Source organism: Prionailurus viverrinus, chromosome D3, assembly GCF_022837055.1.
Source record: "Prionailurus viverrinus isolate Anna chromosome D3, UM_Priviv_1.0, whole genome shotgun sequence".
Taxonomy (NCBI): domain Eukaryota; kingdom Metazoa; phylum Chordata; class Mammalia; order Carnivora; family Felidae; genus Prionailurus; species Prionailurus viverrinus.
Genome location: NC_062572.1, coordinates 49093879 through 49101098, shown reverse-complemented (window position 1 = coordinate 49101098; position 7220 = coordinate 49093879).

Genomic DNA, 7220 nt, shown 5'->3' with positions numbered 1-7220 from the left:
TTCCAGCCTCCAGAACTGTGAGAAGTGAATTTCTGTTGTTTATAAGTTCCCCAGTCTATGGTATTCTGTTATAAAAGCCTGAAGAGACAAAGACAAAACTCAAATATACACCAACTTATTAGCAGCGGCGATCAAAGAAGTTTTAGAGAAGTGGGAAGTTCTCATTTGATTCAATAAATATTTTTTGAGCAAATATGGTTCAGGCATTATGCTAGGTCCTGAATATCTAGTTAACTACTTCATTAGAACATTATCACTACTTACACAGGTTAATGAGTCTGATTGTAAACCATATTTATAATACTCTGTATACAGTAGTTGCCCCATTACCCATGGGGAATATATATATTCCAAGACTCCCAGTGGATGCCTGAAAACTTAGATATTACCAAACACAATATACTATGTTTTTTCCCTATACATACATGCCTATCTATGCTTAGAAGTTAAATTTAGAAGTTAAATTAAGCACAGTATGAGATTAACAACAACTAAAAATAGAATGATTGCAACAATATACTATAATAGAAGCTATGTGAACGTGGTCTCTTTCTCAAAATAATTTATTGTACTGGACTTACCCTTTCTCTTCTTGCCATGATATGAGATGATGAAACACCTGTGTAATGAGACAAAGTGAGGTGAATGGCATAGTCATTGTGATATAGCATTAGGTGACTATTGATTTTCTGCCTCTGGACCTTTGTTGACCGGGGGTAACTGAAACTACTCAAAGCAAAACCATGGATAAGGGGGATTACTGTATAAGTTATCTATTTTTGTGTAACAAATTACCCCTACACTAAGAGATATAAATAACAAACAGTTATTATCTCACAGTTTCTGTGGGTCAGGATTCTGGGAGCAACTTAGCTGGGTCTTCTGGCTATGGGTGTCTCACAAGGTTGCAATGAAGGTGTCAGCCAGGGCTATGGGGGTGTGACGAGATCTCATTTGAAGGCTTGCTTGGATGAGGGGCCATTTCCAAGTTCATTTATGTGGTTGTTGGTGGGGTTCCGTTTCTTGTGAGCTATTGGACAGAGGGACCCAGTTTCATGCTGTTGGTTGGAGGCCTCCCTCATTTCCTTGTTACGTAAGCCTCTACATAGCACATCTCACAATATAGCAGGTGGAGTCTCTTAGAGTGAGCAAGCAAGAAAAGCCAGAGAGAGAGAGCGAGAGAGAGCGAGGGAGAGAGACAGAGAGAGGAACTTCTGTTACCTCAACGCAGAAGTAGCATCCCATCATTTTTGTTATATTCTATTTGTCTGAGGCAGCTGATTACGTGCAGCCCACACTCTGGGGTTGGGATGACACAACAACATGAATGCCGGAAGGCAGGATTTTTGGGACCCATCTTGGAAGCTGCCTACCACAGCATGATAAACACACACGATCTCTGTGCGAACGTACGTTAGGCACGTGGAGGCTGATGGTGGGGAGCCAGGTGAGGGTAGAAAGCAGGAAAAAGGTGGGAAAGAGTCAAGAAATTCAGGGAAAAGTAAAACATTAATGGAATCTATGCAAAACAGGCTACTGAAAATATTTCTTAAGAATAAACAGAGAAGGCTATGGGATATTTGAACCTTTTAGGTCAACAAGCTGCATCCTGTTAGAGCTTCTGGCAGGGTTTACACTGCAAGAGAATGCAATTTACAGGGTTTACACTGCAATTTACAATGCGAGTAGTATGCACTAATAGCTGACACAACACTCAACCTGTAATAAATAGGAGGAAGGAGAAAAGTATTTACTATAGTCACCAGAAGGGGGACAGGTAGAATTTCTAGGAAATACCCAGAAAAAAGCATTCCACAAAATAGGGCATAATTTAGTGTAAAACCATAAAGGCATAGGGTTTAACATCCAAATGCATGAGCTGGGGATGTGATTGGGGAAACCGGCCAATTTGAAGGTAAAAATCATTAAAGAAGAATGGTAAGATAGATGATGTGGGCGTGTTTCTGTACCAGCAATATAAATCCATTTGGAAAACTATGCAGTGAATTGAAAGCCAGTCCATATATCTAGTCAATAAGAAAAAGGAAATAATCTCACAGAACTCTGTTCATATGCAGTTGATGCGTCAGAAAAGGTAGATTGCGACTTCCAACTATAATGAATATTTGTAGACAGTGAGAGTACAGAGTCAATCGAAAATAAATGCAGAAGCCTGCTGGTAGGAATGAAGGAAAAAAGGGGGGAAATTAGGGAAGGAGGCCCCTGTGAAATCCTAAGGGTATGTTTGGGGGAAAGAATCATGCAAGACAAAATTAAGAAGAGAGGCTGGAGGAATGCAAGGAGAAAATAAAAACTTGGGAAATACAGGGGGCTGGGTCCCTATGGACCTGATTCTGCCTCATCAAACGTTTTTAATTCCATTTTTTATACATAAGTTATAACTGGCAACCTCTGTTGAGACTGTTTTTTTATTGCCTTATGGAAAAGCAAGGCCAACATGATTAAAAGGCAATGTATTCTCTTCCCAGGGAAGGGGAGCTGGGAATGATGAAGCCAAGGCTTTTCTTCAGAGTGACATTTTTATGTTACAATTTTAATAAAAAATAAAGAAGAGTGTGAAGATTAGGGAAAACATTGTAGTTTTCATCTTCCTCACTTTGAATGATAGTGGGAGGGGTCAGTGCCCTTTAAGAGGAAGAGAAACATGAACCCTTAGAAAGGGGCAGGATATGAGAACAACAAAACAGCAACACAGAAATGATCACGTGGGACATAAAGAGGAGGGATGTGAATACCCCAAACAGATAATACTAGACAGATATCCTAAGAGAGTGCCATTCAAATAATGTAAAGTTTGGAGGTTATGGGAATCATGATATGAAATAGAATCTGATACACTTTGCAAATATATGAAGCTTCTAGGGTTTGCACTGGCCTGATAATACCAGTCAAAAAAGAACAAATGTGGGCTTGTAAGCCTATTGACCAAAGAAAGAAGAGATCCTTTTCTGAAGTGGGGACAAGCTCAAATACCACATGATTTCACTCATATGTGGAATTTAAGAAATAAAATAAATGAACAAAGGGGAAAAAAAAGAGACAAACCATGAAACAGACTCTTAACTATAGAGAACAAACTGATGTTACCAGAGGGGTGGGAGTGGGGAAATGGGAAAAATATGGGATGTGGATTAAAGAGCATAGTTCTCATGATGAGCACTGAGTAATGTAATGTATGGAACTGTTGAATTGCTATATTGTACACCTGAAACTAATATAAACTGTATGTTAACTATACTGGAATTAAAATTAAAGTTAATAAATAGAAGATTTGGTGATTAAAAAAAATACAGAGGGTACAAGCCATGAATAAGGGCCAAAGGACTATACATAAAAAAGATTAAAAACTCTGATAGGAATTGTGTGATTAGAATCTTCCCTTTAAAACAATATTGACTCCCACCTCTTGAGCCTATGGGAGTCCCAGTGTTGAGGGTCAAATCACATCAGTGGCATGTGTCCACATGGTGTCAAAGGTGAGACTAAGAGTGATCACTCTTTCTCTGTTTCATATCGGTATCCACTTAGTTCTCCATCTGTGTTTTGGCCAACTTGATAAATTTCTTTGGCAATTACCAAATAGGGAGTTATGACCATGAACACTGAGAACTTCACATGGTCTTACCAGCAAAAATAGGAAAAAAGAAGGTCAGAAAAAACTTCGATTCAAAAAAGTACCTCCTCTTGAATTTGGGGATTTTATATTTATAAGCAAGGAGCTGTCAAAATTGCAAATAGTAATATTGGTACTGTGGGCAGACAAGAATGGGATGTCTGTGCAGAGATAAAGCTTAGTTGACGTGGCATTCTCTCACTGGAGTGCTCTATTAATTGATACCTCGTATGTCTTAATTATAGTGGTAATGAAGGTTCATAAATATTAATTCAAAGGTACCAAAAATTTGTGAAGTACCTTCTGAATCATCAAAGACAGGTTAGATGCTGTTCAGTAAAACTTCATAGATAAATGAATTTACTGTGTTCTAATTCTTTGAAAAGTCTTAATCCATATAATACAGGTCATTCATTTTCAGTCTGTTGGGGGACAGTTTATTCTATTTAACTCTGAACAATTGCCAAACATATGTAAGAAAAATCCCTATTCCTAAAAATCCTGGTATTTTTATACCATGCCTCTAATGTACAATGTATTTATCTCACTGTAACATAAAAAGTCTATAATGTGAGGGGCGCCTGGGTGGCGCAGTCGGTTAAGCGTCCGACTTCAGCCAGGTCACGATCTCGCGGTCCGTGAGGTCGAGCCCCGCGTCAGGCTCTGGGCTGATGGCTCGGAGCCTGGAGCCTGTTTCTGATTCTGTGTCTCCCTCTCTCTCTGCCCCTCCCCCGTTCATGCTCTGTCTCTCTCTGTCCCAAAAATAAATTAAAAACGTTGAAAAAAAAAAAAAGTCTATAATGTGAACATCTCTCCCTTTCTTAAACCCCAGCTTTGTAAGAACCTTTGCTGTATTTTCATAGAAGGCTAAAGAAAAAAGTCCTCAAAATTTATTTGAGATCAAGTGAGATCAAATTATAGTATTTGACTTCCTTGAAAATAAGATGCTAGAAAGCCACGATATAGATCATTTATTTTAATGAAGAGAAATATTGTTCATTTATTCTATCACCACTATATCACAACAAAAATGTCTATATAACTAAAAAAATTAACTTCCAAATAGCTTATGCTCACAGATGGTCACATGTTTCCTTTGCTATGTATAGCTTCTAACTTTTAAATTTGAATTTTATCATTTTTGTTAAATGAGTGATTTCCACTCATCATTATTGGGTTTCTTATCTCCAGATTTTAATGACCAATATTTTGGTATTTGCATGCTGTAAGGCTAAACCATATATTCTGGTCTTTTAATAATTATGTTAAACTATGCTAACCAAAGGAACCTACTTGTCTTCATTTGTATAAGAACTGAAATATAAAAATTTGAGGTATAAATGACATGATCTATTTTAAGTGTATAAAATTAATTCATTTGTGTGCAATATCTAAAACTTTAAAATATTTATTTATAGGCATCATTATGTAGATACACATAACATGAAAAATTTTGATTATAATTTTTTCAAAATGGGAGAAACATAATTTGCCATTTTGGGAAATGTGATTATTCCCTCTTTATTTCATTATCTATAAGTTTTATAGTTCTTATTAGTGTGATTAATTTTAGTTCGTGCCAATAAGTTCAACAAAGACCTAATATTAGCAACACTTCACGAAATGGATTCAACTTCTATCAACTGCCTTTTTCCTTTATGGTCTCTTTTAATGATACAGGCTCATTTTTGTTAGCCAATAACTTACTGATACCCTTACATTCTTTAGAATTTTCAGATGAATACTACCTGGTTTTTCTAATATGCTACAGTCTATTTTCTGGAGATGATGCCTCACTTTTTAAAAATACCTTCAAAAGTACCTTTTGTTATTTGCAAACATCATTCTAGTATAGGATCTCTTTTTTCTTTTACAACTTCTATAGTAAAGAAAGGATATCCCTCCTTTTTTATTATTTCAGTGGATCAGCAAGGACATTTGGGGTGGTTATGAAAGCCTCAGAAAGAAAAGATGACTATGACAAACTCTGAACTTTAAATGTTACTATACATGATGTAATTAAATTTTTAAAATTTCACAGAATGACATATAAGTCATGACACAAATGTTATAAGTTATGTAAGTTATATAAGTACAACATAAATGATGTATACTGTATACTGTGCATTTTTAAAAACATTTCTTTCTTGATATATTTCACCACAAAATTGAAAAGTGCTTATGCACATATATCAGAAATTTTAAAAAGGAAGTTAATGACTCATTTTATTAAGGGGAAATATGTCAAGTTAATAACATTTAGTGAAAAAAAGAAAACAGACTGAAAACACAATTTATTATTCATAATGGCAAAATACACTTGCTATATTTGTGTATTTAGTACAGACTTTCCCATGTGAAGTTCGTAAATGATTTTGCAGTCAAATATTACTACCCATTTTGTAGATTAAGAAAAGTGATGGGGGATGGGTATGGGATTAGGGGGTGGGTATCAGGTAATTTATGGAGGATTACACAGTGGACAAGTAAAGGCACTGGGAACAAATAATAGTTTCTGTGTGCTACAAACATTGCCTTCTCATATGCATCACTGACATTTTGCACAAAGTCGATAAACATCTGTCAACAAATGTTAAATTAAACGCCTCTTTTACGTTGTTCTAACTTTAATATGTTAATGTGCTAGTATATATGTATGTGTGTGTATACAACACATTTTATATATAAAAACACACATTTATATTTTACACACACACGACTCAGATGGCTTTGATGGAACTTTGCCCCCTCACAGGACTTTAAAAGGTCTTTATAAATGATCCTACTTAAATGAACGCTTTTGGGAGGTAATATGGCTATTACTCAGGCAGATACTACACTTAGATTTGAAGTAAACTTGTAATACCTTTAAAATATCTGGAACCAGTCTCTAATCTGAAAATGTTGCATAAAATTGTTACATAGTACAGATAAGTTAAAGAAAGTAAAGCATATGTTAAAGATATTTTTTAAAAAACCATGATTTGAGTGTTTTCTTTGTAACTGGTTTAGACTGCAGGTTGCAACTTTAACACCATGACTTAAAACTTATCAAAGAGATTTATGTTTTGCAATTGACATTTTAAATTGAAGATTTACTTGAACTGGTACCTAATATGTTTTGTGTAATTAATTCCTTTGAGGTCAGTTTTTGTAGACACAGAATTACTTTAACATTAATCCCTCCTTTAGCAATACCTTTATTGTTGGAATTTGCAGCTGAAAAAAAAAGTTAATCTTTTTCAAATGAGGTTTTCAGTTCCAGGTATTTCGTTTGTTTCACCGATGATATAAGATTTTCTTAAAAATGCAAAATATCTTAAAAGTGGATGCTGGGGAGTCAGTGTAAGAAAAAAGGTGGAGATTAAACAAATCAGGCATTAATAAGACATGGAAAGTTTAATTACATAGATGCTTAAGTTCTTAATGAAGGGACTGAGTAATGGAAGGTCTGTCTCATTTTAAACTTTATACTATTATTCAGGTTATCTGTACACAATATTTAAAACTCATAAGCCTTATGTATTTGTCTTTTCTATTTCTTTCTGAAATGTTGCATAGATTATTTGGTGGATAACATAATTTG